The following is a 20974-nucleotide window of genomic DNA, read 5'->3' as shown; positions in this document are numbered from 1 at the left end:
TGTCTCAGAGTGCTGACAAGATCCTGCACGCTGTAGTTGCCTGGGGGTTGTTAAGAATAAAGATGGCAGTTTTGGACTAGTATAAAGGTTTGAGACAGCCCCAGAATCTCTGGCCAGGCTGAGTGGTTGGGATCTTCCCCTGTATGAAACCAGTCCATGAAGACTGGGTGAGGTGTCTGTTTTTTCTATAAGTAGAGATACCAACACAAGGAGTCAAAGAAAATGAAGAAATTGGGAAACATGATCCAAACAAAAGAACAAGATAAAGCTCCAGTAAGTGACCCAAATGAAAGGGAGGTACATGAATTACCTGACAAGGAATCCAAAATAATGGTAATAAAAATGCTCACTGAGATCAAGAGAACAATATGTGGACAAAGTAAAAATTTCAACAAATAGAAAAATTTAAAAAGAACCCAACGGAAATCTTGAAAGTGAAGAATACAATAAGTGAACTGAAAAATTCAAAAGAGGGATTCAACATCAGAGTAGGTCACATAGAAGAAAGAATCAGTGAACTCAAAAACAGATTATTTGAAATTATCCAGTGGAACAAAAAGAAAAATGAATGAAAAGTATGAAGAAAGCTTACGGAACTGATGGGACACCATCAAACAGACCAAAATACACACTATGGGAGTCCCAGGAAAAGACAGAGAAAAGGGCCAGAAAGCTTACTCAAAGAAATAGCCAAAAACTCCCCAATCTAGGAAAGGAAATAAGACATCCAGATCCAGGAAGCCCAACAGGGTCCCCAAAAAATGAGCTCAAAGAAATCCACACCAAGACACATTAAAATCAAACTGTCAACAGAGCAGCAAGAGAAAAGTGACTTGTCATATACAAGGGAATCCCCATAAGAGCATGGGACAGCTCAGCAGAAACTTTGCAGGCCTGAAGCGAGTGGGATGGTATATTCAAAGTGGTGAAAGACAAAAACTGCCAACCAAGAATAATACAGGTGGCAAAACTGTCCTTCAAAAATGAAGGAGAGATAAGGCCTTTCCCAGATAAACAAAAGCTGAAGGAATTCATCAGCACTAGACCTGCTTCACAAGAAATGCTACAGGCTTTTCTTCAAGTTGGAATGAATGGATGCTAAAAAGCAACATGAACACAGATGAAAGTATAAAATGTGCTGGTAAAGGTAAATATATAAACAAATACAGAATACTGTCATACTGTAATGGCAGTATGTAAATAAGTTTTAATTCTAGTACAGAAGACAAAATTATTAAAAACTAACTATAAAATGTTAATGATTCACAATATAAAAAGATATAAATTGTGACATCAATAACAAAGCGTAGGTGCAAAGAAGTGTACAGTTTTTGTACGAGATTAAAGTTATCGGCTTAAAATAGACTGTTATAAACCTAACCCGGGGCCCCCAACCCCTGGGCTGCAGCCCGGTATCGGTCCGCGGCCCGGTATTGGTCTATGGCCTGTTAGGAACCAGGCAGCACAGCAGGAGGTGAGTGGTGGGCGAGCAAATGAAGCTCATCTGCCGCTCCCCCTGGCTCGCATTACCACCTGAACCATCCTGCCCGCCCCGGATCCATGGAAAAACTGTCTTCCACGAAACCAGTCCCTGGTGCCAAAAAGGTTGGGGACCGCTGACCTAACAGACATATACAGAACATTCCACCCAACAGCAGCATAAAATACTTTCTTCTCAAACAAACACAGAACATTCTCCAGGACAGATGACATCTTAGTCCACAAAGTGAAATTTAACATATTTAAGAAGAAACTAATAATCCACAGCAGAAGGGAATGCTGGAAAATGTAGGGGGAAAATTTTTTTTTTTACTTTATTTGTTTGCATTTGTTTGTTTATTTATGGCTGCATTGGGTCTTCATTGCTGAGTGTGGGCTTTCTCTAGTTGTGGCGAATGGGGCCTGATCTTCATTGCAGTGTGTGGGCTTCTCATTGTAGTGGCTTCTCTCGTTGCGGAGCACAGGCTCTAGGGGCGCGGGCTTCAGTAGTTGTGGCACACAGGCTCTAGAGCAAAGGCTCAGTAGTTGCAGTGCACGGGCTTAGTTGCTCTGCGGCATGTGGGATCTTCCCGGACCAGGGATCAAACCCCTGTCCCCTGCACTGGCAGGTGAATTCTTAACCACTGCACCACCAGGGAAGTCGTGAAAATGTGGAAGTTAAACACATTCCTGAACAACCAGTGGGTCAAAGAAGGTATCAAAAGGGAAATCAGAAAATATCTTGAGACAAAAACGAAAACAAAACATACCAGAATTCATGAGATGTAGCAAAAGCACAAAGAAGGAAGTTTCTAGCAATGAACCTACATTAAAAAGGAAAGATCTCAAAACAACCTAAATTTGCATCTAAAGAACTAGAAAAAGAACAGAGAAAAGTCAAAGGTAGCAAAAGGAAGGAAGTAATGTAGGATTAGAGCAGAAATAAAATCTCTATTTTAAAAACAATAGAAATAAAATCAACAAAACTAAGACTCGGTTTTTTGAAAAGATAAAACTGACATATCTTCAGCAAGACTAAGAAAAAAAGAGAACTCAAATAAGTAAAATCAGAAATGGAAGAGGAAATATTACAACTGATGCCACAGGAGAAAAAAAGAATATAAGACTACTATAAACAATTATATGCCGACAAATTGGGCAACTTAGAATAAATGGATGAATACTAAGAAACACACTACCAACCAAAGAAACACACTACCAACCAAGACTGAATCATGAATAGGAAATCTGAGCAGACCTATAACTAGTGAAGAGACTGAATCAGTAATCAAAACCTCCCAACAAAAAAACCCAGGACCAGAGGGCTCTACTCATGAATTCTACCAAACATTTAAAGAATTAATGCCAGTCCTTCTCAAACTCTTCCCAAAAAAATCAGAGGAAGAATAATTTCCAAACTCACTTTATGAGCCAGAATTACTCTGATACCAAAGCCAGATAAAGACACTACAAGAAAAGAAAATTACGTGTCAATATTCCTGATGAACACAGATGCAAAAGTCCTCAAGAAAATATTAGCAAACCAAATTCAACAGCACATTAATAGAATCATGCACCATAACCAAGTGGGACTTAACTCTGGCATGCAATCATGGTTCATCACACAAAATTCAAATTCAATTAATGTGATGCACAACATTAACTCAATGAAGGATTTTTAAAAAACCACAATCATGTTGAAAAAACATTTGACAAAATTCAACACCCTTTCATGATAAAAACTTGCAACCAACTAGGAATAGAAGGAAATTACCTTAACATAATACAGGCCATATATGAAAAGCCCACAAACTCAATGGTGAAAAGATTCAATGCTTTTCCTCTAAGATCAGGAATATGGCAAGAACACTCACTCTTACTACTTCTATTTAACACAGTACTGGAATTCCTAGCCAGATCAGTTAGGCAAGAAAAAGAAATAAATAGCATCCAAATCAGAAAGGAAGAAGTAAAACTATTCCTGTTTGCAGATCTTATGTTGCATGATCTTATGCAGAAAACCCTTAAGACTCCACAAAAAAACTGTTAGAACTAACTAATGAATTCAGTAAAAGTGCAGGATACAAACTGAACAAAAGTCAGTGGCATTTCTGTACATGAAGAATTAACCATCTGAAAAGGAAACTTCATAAACAATAAAATACTTAGAAATAAACTAAGGAGGTAAAAGACCTGCAAACTGAAAATCACAAAACAGAGATAAAAGAAATTAAAAATGACATAATAGGGGACTTCCCTGGTGGCGCAGTGGTTAAGAATCTGCCTGCCAACCCAGGGGACACAGATTCAAGCCCTGGTCCGGGAAGATCCCACATGCTGCAGAGCAACAAAGCCCACGCACCACAACTACTGAGCTCACATGCCTAGAGCCTGAGCTCCGCAACAAGAGAAGCCACTGCAGTGAGAAGCCCACACACCGCAACTCAGAGTAGCCCCCACTCGTCACAACTAGAGAAAGCCTGTGCAGCAATGAAGATCCAACGCAGCCAAATAAATAAATAATCTTAAAAAAAAAAGACATAATAAATGAAAATATATCCTATGTTCATGGTTTGGAAGACAATATTGTAAAAAAAGAGAAAAAAAAGATAGGGAATAACTGAAAAAGAATAGTGATGAAGGGACTTCCCTGGTGGCACAGTGGTTAAGAATCCACCTGCCAATGTAGGGGACAGGGGTTCAATTCCTGGTCCGGGAAGATCCCACATGCCACAGAGCAACTAAGGCGTGCGCCACAACTACTGAGCCTGCACTCTAGAGCCCATGAGGCATAACTACTGAGCCCATGTGCCACAACTACTGAGCCCACGTGCCACAACTACTGAGCCCACATGCCTAGAGCCTGTGCTCTGCAACAAGAGAAGCCACCTCAATGAGAAGCCAATACACCACAACAAAGAGTAGCCACCACTCACCGAAGCTAGAGAAAGCCTGCACGCAGCAACAAAGACTCAACGCAGCCAAAAAAAAAAAAACAAAAAGAACTTATTAAAAAAAAAGGAATAGTAATGAAAGAAGATCGTACAGACGCAGAAAAAGAAGGGAAGATCTAGAATGGAAGTAGAAAAATTATCTGAGTCATGAAGAAGGCATCTTTATCTTCTCAAACAGGAGGAAAGGATCAATGTAGGTAAGTTAGTAAGTGGCAGAGAAAAGATAATGTTGAAAAGGAGTAGCAGTAAGTGTTTAGCAGTTGAAATGGGTCATGGGTTCTAAGCTGGATAATGACAAAAATACAGAAATAAAAGTAGTTTCAGTACACGAGACACGTTGTGGGGTGTGTTCACTGGAGTACATGGTTAGAGCTAAGGGTAGAGGATCACTGATGTTGAACTGTGAAGTAGAATGTTCAAAATGTCATCTACGAAGAAATGAAATCACCTAGATGATGGGAAAACAGCTACAGTCCAGAGGTGCTGGAGAGTGAGATTTAACAGCAATGTTCTAAAAATAGAAGAATTACCTACCAGATGGCATGCACCTCAAAATAAGGAAGGTTTTTATAGGTAGGTAGACTAGTAACATTTTCCCAAGATAAACTGGCTGTGAGAAAAGGAACAGCTACACTTAAAGAAGACCTCTGGAGAAGGACGTACTTATGAAAACACTGAGTTTCAGCGAAGACAGGACATGGAATGTCCATGGGTTTTCTGGGAAGAGTGTAGATTCATGAGTTATACATAAGAACTTAAGGTCTAAATCAATATTTAGATGACTATTTTCAGACTTCAGTCTTGAGAAAAATAACTACTTCCTTTGAAAAGTATGCAAGCAAAATATTTTAACAAGCCAAATATAACAATACAGGTAGTTTTCTAGAACATACCCAATATGCCAAAACTAAGGAAGAAAGGAGAAGTATGTAGTACTGTATTTAAGCAGTATTTTTTAAAGTTAGATTATTTTCTGCATAATTTTGATTACCTCAGCAAGTAGTTTAAAGTTAAGCAAAAGTTTCATCATTCAGACTGGATTGAAGGCCAGACTGAATTAAAGTTTTTTAAATCGTGTTATTTGGGAAAATACCCTATTTGATCTCTTATAATTTTTGTCTGGAATTTATGTTAACTAGCAGCATGTCTGGCATATGACTTATGTTTACCAGACCCATGATAAAAACATTTTCTGAAATATAATTAACATTGTTTGCATAATTAATAATCTTTCAGCAACTGTTTTGAAGACAACTTAGGCCCAATATTTCAAAGTTTTAGAGTATAAAATTTTTATTTTAAATAGGCTGAATTTCTGCCTTTCTTTAAAAAAGATTGAAGAAAGGGTAGTTGCAATTCATTCTGGTTTCTACAATGTGGTGACACTGGGGTAAATGTAGCATTAAGTTACTGTACTTTACAAGCTGAAGGGAGAAAATTTTCAATTTAAAAATAAATTGCTATGGTTACCCAATGTTTACCTTTATGAGCAATAACTATGTGAGCCATCCAGGGATTTCCCACAAGTGCAGTAGGATCAGTAGCTGAAGTGCACACTAGTTGTTTCACACACAAATTGGGGCTGCATACGCCACTTCCATTTCAAAGTAGCTATCGTTGGGAAATACTAAGGAAGATGATTCACATCTTTCTAAACCACAGAAGGGTGGGTGGAGACTAAAACACTAAAAGCAACTATTTTAAAATCCAAGTGATGACTCAGATAGTTTTCAACATTTTTCATATTCTTTAGTTTCCTTTATTAAAGAGTGCTATCTAAAATTTTACAAAGCAGCTTCTATTGTTGAAAGAAGGAAAGGGTGTTTCTAACGTGTTTCAGTCATGGAATCTTTTTGCATAAATAGATGTTCATGCTCTTGATAAATTTGTAAAACGTCATGCTTATAACTTAATATTACCTCAGTACTTCAGAATAAAACAGTGCCGATTCCTTTAGATGTAGTCAATTTTTAACCTCCTGAGTGGGAAGAAGAGGGTCCCTGTCAGAATTGATGATAAGCTCATTCTTGAAAAACTGGTAGTTAAACCTGCTATCAGTTACTGTATTACAGAACTTTTTTTGTCCACTTTGTTCACAATTTAACACTCAGTAATGCAAGAATACCTATGAAACTTTGACCCCAATATAGTTCTAACGTGATCATAAAATTGAGACCCATTACATCTTAATGGGCCTTCCACAAAGTATCTAATTTTCTGCACAACAGATTATCAAACACGTTTGTTAATATCAGGGCTATCCTTAACTAAAATAAAATAGCATGTTACACCAAACTAGTTTAAACAATAGAGTCTTATCATCATAAACAAAAAGAAGTGAAATAAAGGGGCTCCAAGGTGACTGATCTGATTACTCAACACTATCACCTAAGACACCTGGGCTCCTTCCAGCTTTTCTGTCAGACTCAGCATGGACCTTAGGATAATTACCTTCACAGTCACAAAATAATACCTGCCATACTTCAAGGCATCATATCAGACACACACTGCTGTCCAGCAGAAGGGGGAGTTTTCTTCTGTGTCTCCTTTTTTAGGTACAAAGAAGACTTCCCCAGAAGCTGTTGGGTTGGCCAAAAAGTTCGTTCGGGTTTTCCTGTAAGATGTTATAGAAAAACACGAACTAACTTTTTGGTGAACCCAATACCTAAACTGACTTTCCCTGGTATGTGACCAGACTTTGCTCACTACTAAGCAGAGCAGGATTACCATGATTAGCTTACACTATCAGGGACTTCTCCAAGTCATGTGAGATAGAGGTGGGCAACCAAACAAAACTGGGGGCTTGCAAGGAAGGAAGTGGGTAATGGCCAGTGGGTAGGCAACTAACAGTATACTATTTACTATATAGAAAAATTAAATCTTGGCATTATATTTCAATAGTTTAGTTTTCCCCCCATTATGAGACACTCTGAGAACTTTGGAGATTTATTTTTAAAAGGGAAAAAAAATCAGTCACCAATAATTTATCTTAAGACAGATGAAAGGCGATCATTTTATGAATACTACTGACAAAAGAGAATAATATACTTTAGAATATAAAATTGTAAAATTACACTTTAATTCTGACCAATTAAAATTAAAGTTTTATGTCAAAAATGTTTCCTGTTAATCTCACTTTTCTCTTCTAGGAAAAGTAAGGTTAACACTACTAGACATAGGTCAAACTGCACCTAGAGTAATGAGACCAGAACACATTCAAAGAAGACAGCCAGGAATGATCGTGGCTCAGTGAAGCTGAGGGGTTTGGAGACAGGGAGAATATGCCAGCTTTAAAATATCTGAAGTGCTGTCGTTGCAAAGAGATACCAAACTGCATAGGTCTGGAAATAAGAACTAGGATCAATGAATAGTAACAAGCAGGAAGATAAAATCTGGTTCAATATAAGATAGTACTCTTTTACCTAGCATTTTATCTGAAGATGGAACAGGTTGGCTGCTCATATGGGGCAGGGACGAATATCCCAGGTCACCTGAATACCTAGATTCTAGGTGCTTAATGTGTACTTAACTTGTAACAACAAGCCTGCAAAATACACTCCATTTCACAGATAAATTCTGAGCTAGACAAGTTAAAACTGGAAATCACACAGCTAAGAAGTGGGGAAAACTGGATTCTTACCCTGGCCCATCTGTCTCCAAAGCCTGGCTCTTCCCACACATCACACACCTAAAAGAAGTTAAATCAGTTGTTAAGGAAGCAAATGGGATTTCTGAGTTGGTGAGAACTGTCATCTGACTCGAAGTCCCTTTCAAAACTAAGATGCCAGAAATGAAAAGTAATACTCCCTTTCACTTATACCAGCACTTCACAATTGTTCTCACATTAGTTCCTCACAGCAGTGAAGTAAGGTAAGTAAGCTAGGGAAGCATTCATTCTGTTGGCATTCTACCTCAGAGAATAAGAGGACAGCAAAGATAGATTCCTTCAACTTTCTTCTGGTTTACCCCCAAAATATCTATTTTCCATTTTTTCCCTCTGATCTTTCATTCATTCAGTACTCATTTACTAAACACTTCTTACATGCCAGATACCAAACCTCAATGACTCTGCAGTCTGATGGGAAGAACCTGTAGGCACAGAGGGCAAAAAAGTACATTAAAAAAAAAAATTGCGGGGCTTCCCTGGTGGCGCAGTGGTTGAGAGGCCGCCTGCCGATGCAGGGGACACGGGTTCGTGCCCCGGTCCGGGAGGATCCCACATGCCGCGGAGCGGCTGGGCCCGTGAGCCATGGCCGCTGAGCCGGCGCGTCCGGAGCCTGTGCTCCGCAACGGGAGAGGCCGCAACAGTGGGAGGCCCGCGTACCGCAAAAAAAAAAAAAAAAAAAAAAAAAAAAAAAAATTGCCATCTCCTTAACAGATCTTACTCTATCAATTTCAACTCCTTTCTTGTATCACTTTGATTTATTCCTCACTGCTATCCCTGTTCCTTTCTCTTAGCCTGCAGAAAACTTCGCCCCCCTATACTACTCCATTTTTTACTCGTTTCTCCCTACTGCAGCCAGACTCCATTCTCAACCACCACTCAACTGATACTGCTCTAAGGTCACCAATGAGAACCAACTGCAAAATCTTCATTTTTCTCAACTAGTCTACAATACTGGACACCAGTGATCTCTATTAAACTCTCTTCTTGCTACTTCCATAAAGTTTTCATCTATTTTTTATTGTAGTCCCTTTCATTTGGCTTTTCTTCCACCCCCTATACCTAAATATTGGCTTTCCTTTCAGTCCACTTTTCTTCCTCCTGGTCTACAATCTCTTCCTGGACAATCTCATCTATTTCTATAATATGAGTCATCACTTATGTAATATTTCCAAGACTTTATTTCCAGTCCTAACCTCCAGACACAACTTCCAAATGCTCAATGGGCCCTTTTACCTGCATGCTCTGTATTATCTCAGATTCGGCATATCAAAATTCAACATACCATCTCTAGTCCACTCCCCCAAATGGTTCTTTTATCTGGAAGACTTCCCTTACTTTATCTCCCAATTCTAGTTGCCAAGTTCGAAGCATTCTACCTAAAATCTTCCTAAACTCTCTTCACGCACAGGGGCCTAGTTCAGACCCACTTCAGTCCTCATCTGAATTATCAAAACCACCTCTTAGCTGGTCTCTCAACTCTTGTCTCTCCTTTTTCCAGTTCTATCCATCCTTGTAGCAGACATGGGTTCTTTCACAAGAATCGCTTGCTTTAGGGATTACAGCTGGTCCAAAGATATACAAGAGACCGAGGACTGGCCAAAGCACCCCCTACTCCTAGTCACATGTTTAGGTCAGGGATGAACATACAATCAAATCCAGGCAGGATTTTCCTCAAGGTTATAGTTTCCTGCTGAGGATATCAGGGAAAAATACTCTCTTTTTCTTTTGGGATTGTAAGGAAATTTAAGCTGAACTGCCTGGCTAATCAGTTTTCTTTTGCATTTAAGCCACTTTGAGTTGGGATTTCTGCGATTTGTAACCAAGAGTCCTGATTAACAATTTTCTATACCACAAGTCACTTCTCTAAATCACAGATAAAATGTTATTTGCCTGCTTTTATTTAGTCAACTAAATTTTACTAAAACATAACACGGAAGGCACCCACCACTACCCTGTCTTTAAGTTTCACAAATGCAAATATACTTGTTACAATTGTAATATACCATATCATTTCATGCAGCTGTGCCACTGTCTACACTGTTCCCTCTGCCTAGAATGCTCCCTTTCTACCTGCTTATCCACAAAATATATAGTAGGGTTGCATAAAATAAGGCTGGAAAATTAGGCAGGGGCCAAACCATGAAGGGCCTTAAATGCCACACTGACATATACACATTTTAACTGCAGAATGGTGGGGAGACCACTAAAAAATTGTAAGTTATAGGGAGGGTGGGAGGGAGAGAGACGCAAGAGGGAAGAGATATGGGAACATACGTATATGTATAACTGATTCACTTTGTTATAAAGCAGAAACTAACACACCATTGTAAAGCAATTATACCCCAATAAAGATGTTAAAAAAAAATTGTAAGTCAAAAAGTGACGTAATCAGATTTGTAACTTAGAGGCCTCAATGTGGACGTAGTATGAAGGATGACCTAAAAATGAGGTGATACTAAAGACAGAGAAAACAATAGTAGGCTACTGAAATAGTCTAAACCAGAGGCTACAAAGGATGGTAAGAGGAATAAATTAGGACATTTCTGGGGAAATAAATTTTGCCAATTGCTGTCAAATAGCATTGATAAATCTTTGAAAGTTTTTAAACTATCATTTCTACTTGCAAGAAAGTAGACATAAGGAAGTAATGTGAAGCCTATGAAATTTACATATCAAGATTTTACTGAAGCATTGATAAGAAAACATTAACAACCTAAGTGTTAAACAATAATTAAAATTTAGAATATATCATACAGTGAACTGAATGATAGTTAGAAACCGAATTTTTTAAAGCATGAGACAATACCCATAAATGTTAAGTGGAACACACCACTGCACACAATATGATTCTAAATTATGTTAAATAATGATGATCAGAAGGATTTATTTTAAAAAAAGCAACAACAGTATCAAGAGATTAGTTAGATGAGTGGTAGGATTATGGATAATTTGTTCCTTCCTTCATATGTTCACATATTTGGTTTTTTCTGAGTAATTTCGTTTTTTCTGAGTAATAGTGTTACTTAGATTTGCTAAACTCAACCACTATTTAACGGTAAAGAAAAGTAAGTCCTAAAGGGGTTAAATGACAAAAATTCACATTAATAATTGTTGGGACCAAAACCTGAACACTGCCTGGGTGGAAGGCTTGCTGTTAAGAAGCAGACCCATGAAGGCAGAGCCATCACCCGCAGCTACGGAGAACCTGCAACAGCGGGGCACTGAGCACAGACCAAGGCTGTTGAGGCTTGAAGCTGGCCTCTAAATCCGCACCTCAAAGGCATCAAATCGCTAGTGAAGAGGAGACTATAAGAAGGCGTAATTTAAATCCTTTTTTTTTTTTTTTTTTTTGCGGTACGCGGGCCTCTCACTGTTGTGGCCTCTCCCGTTGCGGAGCACAGGCTCCAGACGCGCAGGCTCAGCAGCCATGGCTCACGGGCCGCTCCGCGGCATGTGGGATCTTCCCGGACCGGGGCACGAACCCATGTCCTCGGCATCGGCATCGGCAGGCGGACTCTCAACCACTGCGCCACCAGGGTAGCCCTAAATGCTTATTTTTATAACTTTATTTTTATACAAAAAAATCTTTCAAGGAACAGAAAAGGAAATAGTAATGACAGACTAGACAGAAGAAAGAAGGCCTCAGAGAAAGGTGTTTGGAGACACTGATGTTCTATTGTCTGTACTACTTTGCTTTTTAAAATACATGAATGTTTTTAACGTGAGACTATTATTTCCTTGAAGTGAGATTTCCACAACCTTGTTACAATTCCAAATAAACTCTACAGACCCAAGCATTCAATTTAGTCAAGCAGGATAACGATCAAAAAGTCCTTTGACAACTAACAAAAGAGAATTTGAATATAATATTTGTGAAATAAAAGGCTTCAATGAAGAAGTTTGGGTGGCTACTGGATAGGAGAAAAAGACAAAATGATCAAGGACAATTTTTAAAGCCTGAGCTATCTGAATTTTTTCTAACATTACAAATTAAGAAACTGTGTTTTATTTAGATGCCATTTAAATTACAGTACCACTTAAAAAATCAAAACATCTAAGACGGTTCTAAGGTAGCAGACTGAAGATTATATTAAAAAATCTAGTCAGGTATAGCTCTTAACCATTTCATACACAAGGACTTACTATCTTTTTTTAAAAATTAAACTGGGTGTTAGATCACAAATGATTAAAACTATGTTTCACTAGTTTTAATTTACCTACCTATAAGAGCAATTATACTGCTATCTTAATTTCACTGGTTCTTTACGAAGAATTTAAAAATGATTTCCTATGTAAATTTCGAAAATTTGCAGAAACCAATGCAAAAGCACCATCCAGTGGTAAAAGATGAAAATTACAACTTATAAATTTGTGACTCTACATGGTCTCCAATACACATTACCAGGAAAGAAAAAATAAATGGGCTAAATGATGTTGATGGTGTCTGCTATTTGTTACCATTTTCCCAATCCAATCTTATTCTTACTATCTTAAGTTTGACATTTTTCCCTTTTCTGACTTGCCCACCCATTACCCAAATGCTTGACTAAATTCAAGACTCACCCAGAGCCTTTATTGAGCTAGAGGTTAGAAAACAGTTTCTAAAGAACAGAAATAAGGTGTGTGAGGGATGAATTTCCAATGGAATTCCACTCGGCAAGGGCCATTCCAGGTAACAACAAATGAGAGGCATCCTATGTTTCATTTTTATTTAAATGATAAGTTGGTAGATAATCCTGAAAAGCCAGGTAAAGATTTACAATTCGTTAATGCATTCAGAATTCCTAAAGAGAATATGAATATTTGACATCATCAAAATTATTCCAAGTTGAAGAATACAACCTAATAATGCTTTCCCAATAATCAGCTCCCCATCTACCGGAATACAGATGGATAAAAATTTTCAGCTTCCAGTAACACCTCTCTGATCACCCTCTTCTAAAAAAAAAAAAAAAAAGTTTAACCAGGAATAAATTACTAACAAAAAATCAAAAAGCTAATAAGGGTGATTTTTTTGTTTTGAAACAACGTTGCATTAAGTCTACTTAATATCAAATGGTATTACCATTTGATAATCATCATAAACTATTTATCACAAAGTGAGGCAGGCTGCCACTTGGTAATGGCAAAGAAGCCAATGACTGGGCTATAGTTTCTTCCTTTCTACACAATCTTTCAGTATGTATGAATTTCAAATAAGAAGCCTAACAAACCATACCAATGATATCAAACTAGCTTATATTGTCTTCACTAGTGCCTTCAGTTTGACACCTGCAGATTTTTAAACTACTTTCACTAACAACACAGGCATCACTCTCATAGTGTGGCTCCCTGGGGATGACAGGCTGACATGTCTACAGTGAACGGCTGACATGTCTACAGTGTACATAACAAACATGGAACACACAGGAAAACGAGCTAGGAGCAGGGAGACACCAGTCAGACAAGAGAAGGAAGAACACGTCCAGTACTACGTCAGTGTTTCAGCGTAAAATAAAACTAACTGCAGTGCCATCATCAGCTATTTAATATTCTCTTCTCCAAGCTCCAACAGAGAGAGAGCTTATTAGATTCTTAAGCCCCCTCCACTGAAAATCTATTTGAATTATTAAGTAAGTTGCTATACTAAGTTTCGCAGGAATACAGGGCCCACCACACTTATAAACAGAATGTCTACAACACAGGATTTGCATTGACACTAAGTATTTATTCACATACACTTATATATAAAAGCGAAGTTTAAGTTACCAGGAGGTGTAAAGAGCAACAAACTAACAAATTACAAGAGCTGCCTCTATTACTGCAGAGAGACTTTGGGAAAACCACCTAGGCATAATAGGAATTCCCACACTATTTCCTCTGGTGGAAGCAGTAGTGGTATTGTTTCAATTCCAGTATCAGGCCTGTAGCAGAAAACAAATATCAAAAGCAAGAATATGCTGACCCTAGAAATGAAGGGCTGCAATATAAAAAAAAACTAGTACTTTGAATTACTAGATCATATTCAAAAATCTTCCTAATTCAGAACTTAGTTTTACCCTTCTATCAAGAAAGAAAATTATTTTTAAAAAGAGAAAGAAAGTTATTAATCTGTGTAATGAGACAGAGTTTTTAAAAGGTTTTCTTTATATATGAACCATTTCTTGCTGGATTCTCTGAAGAGACTCAAAAAGTGCAGTTAGATTCTCAGAACTGCTAGCAACAAGACATTCTCATTAATTCAAAAAACAAAAAACTATCCAAATATATTTACTATAACATTTATCAAATAATTTCACGGGGATATCTTAATCTAAGAAACTGTCTATAAAGTATAAAATATTCAATCTACATAATTTCTGAATATTAAAAACATGTTCATTTTAGAAATATATAAATTTAAGAAATAATATCTCCCAAAGATAAACACTGTTAATTATTTTCTATATATGTACTAAAAATTTGTGATAATATACTGTTTAGTAACTTGCTTCTCTCCATTTTCTTCCACTTGACAATGTGGACCTTACTCGTGTTCTTGACTATTCCTCTATAATACCTTCAATGACTATGTAACATAACATTCAAAAGTACTATCATCTGTATTATATTTAACCAATTTCCTAAGATTGAACATTGGAGTTACTCCTCTTTTTTAATTCATATATAATAATTTTTTCAGGCTCATATCACAACAGTTATTTTTAGTGAAATGGCTTGTCTTCAAATAAATAAAACTAGGCCTAAAATATTCTGGAGCCTTAATTCTCAGGTGCACTGACTTAGATCAAATGTCAGAATTAAGTTCTCTGTATAGAAGTATTCTGTCAACGATATTATTAGTCTGAAAGAATCATCAGTTTTATCACTGCTGTCACAGTGATTATTGCTATGTTCTAATATGCCTTTCCAGTATGTTAAAAGAAGACAGAAACCATCCTATCCACCTGGCAGAAGAAGGTTAACTACAGTTCTAAACATATTAAAAATTGTTATTTCTCCTCTTGTCAAAACTCTTAATGAAAAAAATTAACCTTGTCAAAAAAATATTCAAGGGGCATTACTTTTACTATGTCTTCTACCATATTAATGCAACAGACATAGTAGTAATATTAACTTGCCATTTGGTGGCAGCAAACACAAAAGGAAGTAATTTCCTGAGTACACCTATCGTATTATTACCAATTCAAAGGTAGTCTTTCCTGAATCTTGAATTTTTAAACAAGAGTTTCAAATGAAAGATGGTGTTTTACAGGTTTTAATAGTTATGTTTTAATCCTGTTAACAGTCAAGCTCAAAACAGTGTTACAAGAGAATTTGTAATATTAATAGCCTTCTGTTACTACAGCATTTACCAATACAATTTAATAGCCTCAAAAACTATGGAAATCTTTTGATGCTTATCAAGCAATAAGTAACTGCAATAACTTTCATTTGTGCTAACTAATATTTATATATCTCACGTAAAAATTACATTTTTTTACTCTAAACCAAATCCAGCTAACCTAGCCTCAGAAGCCACAATACTTATTCAATAATCATTTGTTAATAACTTCATATGTGCTAAGTACAAGGAATACAGCAGTAAACAAGAGAAATTGTTTCTGGCTTCATGAAGCTTACACATCCTTTTCCCAGACTTGTAAAATGGTGTAGTAAAAGGCCAGCTTGACAGTCTAAATAGTATACAAATATACATAAAATACAAAAATATTGTTTTGCTCTACATACAATTTACAATAAAAAAACTACACAAAAAAATTAGAGTAAGGAAATGCAACAGAGTTTTACTTTTGTATTACGATTCCCCTAATGGCTTCCTCTTCTTTTGAAATATCAAGTTATTTCGAAAGGGAAAATGTTTGGTGCCCTTAGTTTACTACTCTTGTTTACTCAACCCACAAGATGCTAAGTGACTGAAATATTAAGCTGTATCAAACTGAAAAAAATGTACACAGAGTATCTTTTCACACAAAATAATCACACAGCAAAGTCTGTCAAACTTTGCAGTAACTTATTTGGAGAAATCACTGCCAAAACGTCTTCTAATCCAAGACACTGAGAGGCATGGGTCTAGAATCATGAGTGGATTCACAATAACGCTATACGGTGCACATAAGAACAGGTGAACCATTGAGTTACACACCCCGTCCTCACAGCACAGCAGCTCCTCCAGGGCGAGGCCATATGCCACTCACATCAGTATACCCCTATGATTCTTCACACAACAGTCATGAACAATTTGCTATGCATGGATATTTATTTCTCATACTGATGACTGGATCTTGTTAGCAGAAGAGAAATTTCATTTTCTTTTTTCTGTTTTTTCCCATATAGATACAAGACTCTACAGGTTAAAAATTAACATCGGCAATTTCACATGGGCCAACCTAATACCAATTATTCACGACATAAGTTCCTTGAGGGTAGGAACCATTTCCTATCCCCCTCAAAATGTTTGTCTTCTAGTAAGGGAAAGAGGTAAGTAAAAAGTAAACTGCAAAGCAGTACAATAAGTGCTTTGACAGAAGTTCAAACTTCTGTTTGTGTGTGTGTGTGTGTGTGTGTGTGTGTGTGTGTGTGTGTGTGTGTGTGTGTGTGTGTGTGTGAGACAGAGAGAGAGAGAGAGAGAGAGATGTACGTACATATAATGCATTAGCAATCACAAGGTATACAAGTCAGTGAATGATACCAGGAAAAGTGGAAGCCACCTGGAAAATAAAATTAGAAAATAAAATTAACTAGGACTCAAAAAGATTAAGTGATCACTATTTTGAGCTGTATGTGTTTAAAGAAATATAAAAGTACTGGGAAACTACTGACTGATTTCTCTCTGAGATGGGAAGCAAGTCAGGGATGCCTGCCCTCACCACTCCAATTTATCATATTGGAACTCCTAGCCACTGCGATAGCACTATAAGAAGAAATAAAGGGCATGCAATTTGGAAAGAAAGAAAACTACCTGTATTAGCAGATAACATGATTGTCTATGTAGAAAATCTCATGAACATGGGTAAAAAGTTTCCAGAGGGCTCCCCTGGTGGCGCAGTCGTTGGGAATCCGCCTGCTAATGCAGGGGTCACGGGTTCGATCCCTGGTCTGGGAAGATCCCACATGCCATGAAGCCTACAAAAAAGCCCGCATGCAGCAACGAAGACCCAATGCAAGCATAAATAAATAAATAAATTAAAAAAAAAAAAGTTTCCAGAACTAATACGTTTAGCAAAGTCATAGAATACAATTGTATTTCTACATACTACCAATGAACTAAAAATAAAAAAAATTTTAAGCAGTACCATTTATAATAGCACCTCAAATTAGAAATACTAAGGTATAATTTAACAAAATATATGCAGAATCTGTATGCTAAAACTATAAAATATTGATAAAGGAAATCAAAGACCTAAATAAATGAAGAAAGATACCACATTCATGTACTTGGAAGACTCATTATTGTTAAGATGTCAATTTTTCCTCATTTAATCTATAGACTCAATGCAATCCCAATCAAAGTCCCAGTGGTATTTGTAGAAATTAATAAGCAGATTCAAAAATTTATATGGAAAGGCAATGGAACTACAAGATCCAAAACAAATTTTATGAAGAATGAAGTTGCAGGATTCACACTACTAGAAGGCTACAGTAATCAAGACAGTGTGACACTGGACAAAGGACAGACAGCTGATGGGCTGGAATGGAAGTGTCTGGAAATATATCCACACACGCGTCATCAACTGACTTTTGACAAAGGTGCAAAAGGCAGTTCAACAGAGAAAAAATAATCTTTCCAACAAATAGTCTGGAACAATTAGATAATTCATTTGCCAAAACAACAACAGCAGCAAAACCTTAGACCTCTACCTGATACTACATACAATTAATTTACAATGGATCACAAGCCTAAATGTTCAACCTGAAACTATAAAATTTCTAAAAGAAAATATAGGAGGAAATATTTGTGATGACAGTGAAGGCAAAGATTTCTTAGAGATGATTTCAAAAGTACAACCCAGGGCTTCCCTGGTGCCGCAGTGGTCCCCGCCTGCTGATGCAGGGAACACGGGTTCGTGCCCCGGTCCGGGAAGATCCCACATGCCGAGCAGCGGCTAGGCCCGTGAGCCATGGCCGCTGAGCCTGCGCGTCTGGAGCCTGTGCTCCGCAACGGGAGAGGCCACAACAGTGAGAGGCCCGCGTACCGCAAAAAAAAAAAAAAAAAAAATACTGATTCCTTAAAATTCATCAAAACAAAGAACTTCTGCTCTTTGAAAGACATCATTAAAAGAATGGAAACACAGGCCACAGACTGAAAGTGCCTGCAAATTAGATATATGACAAAGGAATTATATCCAAAATAAATGAAGAACTCCTATAACTCAGTAATAGGATAGTCCAATTTTTTAAATGGGCAAAAGATGTAAACAATTTGACACTTCACCAAAGAAGATATACAGACATGAAAAATATATAGACGTTAATCATTAGAAAAACACAAAATAAAATACAGTGAGATACTATTACACACCTACTAGAACGTCCTTTTTTTAAAAAAATTGACAATACCAAATGCATTATGCTAAGTGAAAGGCTGTATACTGAATGATTCTATTTCTTATGACATTCTGCAAAAGCCAAAACCTTAAGGACAGAAAAAAGATAAGTAGTTGTTAGGAGCTAGGGACCTGGGGAAGGGATGAATACAAAGGGGTAGAAAGGAATTTTTAGGGGTGATGGAATTGTTCTCTATCTTGATTGCAGTGGTCATTACATGACTGTATGCATTTGTACAAACTCACAAAACTGTATACTAAAAAGCGTAAATTTTACTATATCTAAATTATACCTTAATAAAAATAGAAAAAAACTATAAAAATACTAGAAGAATCCACCCCACAATTTAAAAAAAAATCTAATAGGGAAGACACAAAAATTTAGAAGACATAATAAAAATTCATAAATTTAAACATCTAAAAACATTAAATTTCTGCATTAAAAAATGTAACCAAAAAGTGAAACAAATGACAAATATTGGTGGGGGGGGTAGAATCCACTATTAAAAAAGGCAAAGAATAGAAACAAACAATTCACAGGAAAGGAAACATAAATGTCTCAAACATATAAATAGATGCTCAACCTCGTAAAAGAAAATCAAATTAAACTACATGGATGTATCGTTAATCACCTCGCAAACTGGCAAAAATCAAGTCTAAAACTGTTTAGGTCCTAGAATGAATGAGTTATTAACATAATCTAATGAGTCATTAACATAATCTCTGTGGGAAAGCGACTTGTCAATATCCGGCAAACTATGAACGCATATTCTACTGATATGGAAATACATTTCCAGGATACATTTTTAAGTGAAAAGAGCAAGTTACATTGGGTCTATAAAGTCTGATGTCTTTCGTGTAAGAAAGAGCGCACCAACTGAAGAATGTTTACAAGGACTGAGTCACTGCAGTCTCTGACCTTTAACACACCCTGAAAGGAGTTCAGGGTAGAGATCAGGAAGGAGATACTCTGTGTTCTGGGAAAACTGGCAGAACAGGCCTTCAGATAGTTAGATACTTTCAGGAGAAAATTTTATGAACCCCAAACTCTTGCATCTTCCCATACTTAGAAAAGCACTAAAACCATTAACTAAGACGCCTGCTCCTTGTGACTAGCAGCAACCTTCTACCGAGATGTGCGCTTGGTTGCATGTACCAGATTCGCCAAAATCGCAAATGTTGACCTCCTCCCTTACGTCCTTAGAACAGTTTCTCAGAGCAATCTGGAAGCCTGGTTCCCAGGCTGAACAAGCTTGACTCATGGTTTTACGTTGTATGTTTTTAAGTTAACAAGAGAAAGACATATTTGTATTTGCTTTTATCTGCATACAGAAACACTAAGGCTACAGGGGAAACAAACATGGTTTATTCATTTGGAATGAGCTGTACAAATTTTACTCATGAGACACAAAATGGGGGAAAGACTTCTCAAGTATAGCTTTATCTGGTTTTGATTATTAAATTATGTGAAGGGGGGAAAAGAAAGAGGGAGGAGAAAGAGGAATTTAGCCTGTAGTTGGTACATTTGCACATGAGCAAAGTGATATATGTAGGTGTTATATAATGAAGAATTTGTCTGGTCTTTGTCCTGGGTACCTGAGAGCATCTGAACCCTTGGAATTTCCCAAGTGACAGAAGTGTCTTTGTTATTCATGGTGAGCTCCAAGGACCATACACTGGTTTATACTAATGAGGTGACTCAAGGCAGGCCTCTAGATTGTTCCAGATTAGGGTTGACCATGCTGAAAGAACCATCGTGTGATAAAAGGACTGGGGCTGTGAGCCATGTGATATTAGCCTTACCTCCTGAACTCCTGGGAGAGGAGGAGGCTAGAGATTGAGTTCAATCATGTGGCCAATGTTTCAACCCATCATACCTATGAATTGAATCCCCCCAAATAAATAATCTTTACACTGAAGTACCAGCAAGCTAGGAGGGTGATCTGTCTGAGACAGGCTGGGACCTGTGACCTGGGACCCTCTGTCACAGTGCTTACACCTGGACAAACGTCTCTTCAAGCAACAGAATACAAAGAAACTATAAGGGACTAAAAATAACTGCATGCATGTGCAGTTGGGGCAAATTACAAACAACAAAATACAACAAGACCAAAAGCCCAACTGCCACTTCTAAGGTGTTAGGAAAAAAAGCAGGGTAACATGCATGATCCCTGCACTCAACACCACCAAGGGGGTGGGCAGACCACCTAAGCCACGCCTCCGTCCCTATCCACCGAGCCGCCCCTACTGTAAACCCCATTTAAGGGACCAGTTCACACACACCCACACCCACATCCCCCGCCCACCTCGGGGAGCAAGCAAAGGCACCTCTTGCTTGTTCTCGCTCC

The 20974-nt window shown here is 37.5% G+C and overlaps 1 protein-coding gene across 8 annotated transcripts in view; it reads right to left on the bottom strand.

Moving 5' to 3' along the window:
- ANKRD28 (ankyrin repeat domain 28) overlaps nucleotides 1-20974 on the bottom strand; it is a 186399-nt gene that overhangs the window by 134348 nt on the left and 31077 nt on the right. The window contains exon 1 of one of the 8 annotated variants that reach the window (XM_049710168.1): nucleotides 8074-8091. The exons of 6 other annotated variants lie outside the window; for them this stretch is intronic. The gene's annotated coding sequence lies outside the window, so the exon portion shown is untranslated. Of the gene's footprint in view, nucleotides 1-8073; nucleotides 8092-20974 lie in introns of those variants that run through there. One more of the 8 variants, XM_049710174.1, reaches the window with a different exon arrangement.

This window comes from Orcinus orca, chromosome 5, assembly GCF_937001465.1.
Source record: "Orcinus orca chromosome 5, mOrcOrc1.1, whole genome shotgun sequence".
Classification (NCBI taxonomy): domain Eukaryota; kingdom Metazoa; phylum Chordata; class Mammalia; order Artiodactyla; family Delphinidae; genus Orcinus; species Orcinus orca.
This window is presented reverse-complemented; position numbering and strand designations above follow the sequence as displayed.